The sequence below is a fragment of the Colobus angolensis genome, unplaced genomic scaffold (genome assembly GCF_000951035.1).
Source record: "Colobus angolensis palliatus isolate OR3802 unplaced genomic scaffold, Cang.pa_1.0 Scaffold142, whole genome shotgun sequence".
NCBI classification, from domain to species: domain Eukaryota; kingdom Metazoa; phylum Chordata; class Mammalia; order Primates; family Cercopithecidae; genus Colobus; species Colobus angolensis.
The window spans coordinates 4,830,033-4,833,896 of NW_012114511.1; the positions used below are offsets into that span (position 1 = coordinate 4,830,033).

The following is a 3,864-nucleotide window of genomic DNA, read 5'->3' on the forward strand; positions in this document are numbered from 1 at the left end:
AAAAAAAAAAAAAAACACTCATTGGATTAGGACCCACCCTAATGACCTCACCCTTACTCAGTTGCATCTGCAAAAGCCCTATTTCTAAGTTCCAAGTAAGGTCACATTCACAACTACCATAGGTTAGAATTTCAGCATTATCTTTTTGGAGACACAACTTGATTCATAACAGGGTCAGTGGTATAAGAATGGGACTGGAGGGTGGGTGGGACCCTTGTGGCCTGTGGCCAGGGCCTCAGTACCTAGGAAGTGTCACAACAGCTACATACATGGGATTGTCCTCAGCAGTCAGACACACATCAGCTGTATTGACAGGCAGGGACATCACAGCTCTTCCAGACTGACCATCTGGTCCTCCGAAGAGGAAGCTGAGGGCCATGGAGGGAAGTTAGGACCAAGTTCCAGGCTGCCTGGCTTATTGGCTGCAGCTCTCAGGCCGGTGGTACCGAGTTCCCACACGCCTCTCCACGCCTGCTCCTTCCTCTGGTAGTTGCTTCTTCCCTCCAGACACCTCAGAAGTGCTGGCTCTCACTTCTATTTCCAGCTGAGTTACAGCTCTCACAAGTCTTCCCTGAAACCCATCATCAGTGCTTCCGGTGAGAAATAAGCCCGCATGCTTTCATTCAGGGGACCCTGGGCCTTGGACAGAGTGTGAATGGGGTAGGGAGGCCTCTGGCCTCTACGGAGCCACTCTTTTGCCCACACAACCTCAGTACCCCTTAATCCTGCCAGAACAGGGACATTGGGGAGATTTTAATATCAGTTGATCACAGTAGACCTGGTTTCCAATCTGGTCTCTGCTTCTCCTGGCTGTGTGACCTTGGCCCAGATGTGCAACCTCTTTAAACCCAAATTTCCTTATACCTAAAATGGGGATAGCAACATCTTTTATTTGACAGAATTGTTTTGAGAATGGAAAGAAAAAATGCATAAATGCATGTGCAGACCTGACTTGTAAATGTTCAGTAATTGTTAAGTCTTTTTTTTTTTTTTTTGAGATGGAGTCTCACTTTGTTGCCCAGGTTAGAGTGTAGTGGTGCAATCTCAGCTCACTGCAACCTCCACATCCCGGAATCAAGTGATTCTCCTGCCTCAGCCTCCCGAGTAGCTAGGACTGCAGACACATGCCACCTCACCTGGCTAAGTTTTGTGTTTTTAGTAGAGACGAGGTTTCACCATGTTGGCCAGGCTGGTCTCAAACTCCTGACCTCAAGTGATCCACCCATCTCGGCCTCCCAAAGTGCTGGGATTACAGGTATGAGCCACCTTGCCCAGTCATTTTTTGTTTTTGTTTGCTTGTTTGTTTGTTTTTGAGACAGGGTCTGTCCCCAGGCTGGAGTGCAATGACAATCACAGCTCATTGCAGCTTTAACCTCCCAGACTCAGGCGATCCTCCCACCTCAGCCTCCCAAGTAGCAGGGACTATAGACTTGTACCACCACACCTAGCTAATTTTTTTTTTTTTTTTGTAGAAATGGGGTTTCACCGTGTTGTCCAAGCTGGCTTAGAACTCCTAGGCTCAAGCAATCCACACACCTCAGCCTCGAAAAGTGCTGGGATTATAGGTGTGAGCCACTGCATCCTGCCAGTAATTGCTAACTCTTATCACCCACCACCAGCACCATCACCATCATTATCACCACTGACAGTCACACTCTTGGAGTTGCCAGCCCCTCTCACCTTGGTTTCTACCTTGGACTCAAATCACCTCTCCAGCAGACACAGAGATTTGATGTCTAATCCAGGGGTGGCTTTTGGGTCTGACTCCAACTGCCCCTCTGTTATAATTCTATTATCCCATCATGGAATTAACTACTGTGTCATGGTCTTCCCTAAAGAGGGTGCTATCCTAGTAGACATGACGAGGAAAGAGGGGCTAGATGATGGCATGATTGGGGGCAGGGAAGCACAGCTGGCTGGTTGAGCTGCTGCATCTTCAGGAAGTGAACAATGAACCCACATTTCGTTGGAAGGAGGTATATAGCCGGGTGCAGAGATCTACCATTTATTTATTTATTTATTTATTTTTGAGATGGAGTTTTGCTCTTGTTGCCCAGGCTGGACTGCAATGGTGCGATCTCTGCTCACTTGCAACCTCCGCCTCCCAGGTTCAAGCAATTCTCCTGCCTCAGCCTCCCTAGTAACTGGGATTACAGGCATGCACCACCATGCCCGGCTAATTTTGTATTTTTAGTAGAGATGGGGTTTCTCCATGTCGGTCAGGCTGGTCTTGAACTCCCCACCTCAGGTGATCTATCCCCCTCAGCCTCCCAAAGTGCTGGGATTACAGGCGTGAGCCACTGTGCCAAGTCTTATTTATTTGTTTTGATAATAGCTTTATTGAGACATGTCATATACTATATAGCTCACCAACTTAAAGCATGCTATTCAATTCAATGGTTTTAAGTGTATTCACATAGTTGTGCAACCATCACCACACTTAATTTTAGAACATTTTTGTCATGCCCAAAAGAAACCTGTACCTTTGGCCATTGATATTGTTTGACTGTGTCCCCATCCAAAATCTCATCTTGAATTGTAAACCCCGTAATCCCTACATGTCAAGGGTGGGACCAGGTGGAGGTAATTGGAAGATGGGGTAGTTTCCACTATGCTGTTCTCATGATAATGAGTGAGTTTCATGAGATCTGATGGCTTTATAAGCATCTGGCATTTTCCCTGCTTACACTCATTCCATCCTGCTGCCCTGTGAAAAAGGTGCCTGCTTCTCCTTTGCCTTCTGCCATGATTGTAAGTTTCCTGAGGCTGCCCAAGCCATGCAGAACTGTGAGTCAATTAAACCTCTTTCCTATGTAAATTACCTAGTCTTGAGTATTTCTTCATCGTAGTGTGAGAATGGACTACTATAGCCATCAACCCCCAACCACCAACACCCCTACCTCATCCCCAGACAACCAACCGCTAATCTGCTTTCTGTATCTATAGATTTGCCTATACTGGACACAACATAAATGGAATCATGCAACATGTGATTGTGTCTGACTTCTTAGCATCTCCAGGTTTTTGGCTGTTTTTCATGTGTGTGTTTTTGAGATGGAGTCTCGCTCCATCACCCAGGCTGGAGTGCAGTGGTGCAATCTCAGCTCACTGCAACCTCCACCTCCTGGGTTCAAGCGATTCTCTTCCCTCAGCCTCCTGAGTAGCTAGGATTACAGGTATGAGTCACCATGCCCAGCTAATTTTTTGTATTTTTAGTAGAGACAGGGTTTCACAATGTTGGCCAGACTCATCTCGAACTCCTGACCTCAGGTGATCCGCCCTTCTTGATCTCCCAAAGTGCTGGGATTACAGACCTGAGCCACTGTGCCCTGCCCTTAGCATCATGTTTTACAGGTTTACTTATGTTGTAGCATGTATCAGTACTTCATTTCTTTTTATCCTTTTTATTGCCAAAAACATTCCATTGTGTATAATATTCCATTGATATACCACCTTTATTGACCATTAATTAGTTAAGGACAATTGAGTTGTTTCCACTTTTTGACTATTATAAATAATGCTGCAATGATCATTGATGTCCAAGTGTTTGTGTGGACATACATTTTCATTTCTTTTGGGTGTGTACCTGGGAGAGGGGATGCTTGATCATGTGGTAACTCTAGATAAATGAACTTTTGAAGAACTGCCAGACTGCTTTCCAAGTGGTTGCACCATTTTGCTTTCCCACTAGTTATGTGTGAGGGTTCCAGTTTCTCTACATCCTAGTGAATATTTGCTATTCTCTGTCTTTAAATTCTAGCCATCTGGTGTATATAAAGTGATATCTTATTTTTTTATTTAAAAAAATTTTGGGCCAGGCTCGGTGGTTCTCGTCTATAATCCCAGAACTTTGGGAGGCTGACG

General features: G+C 45.4%; 1 pseudogene; it reads left to right on the plus strand.

Annotated features, from left to right (window-relative positions):
- Positions 1–3,864, plus strand: part of LOC105507025 — a 6,479-nt pseudogene that overhangs the window by 1,509 nt on the left and 1,106 nt on the right.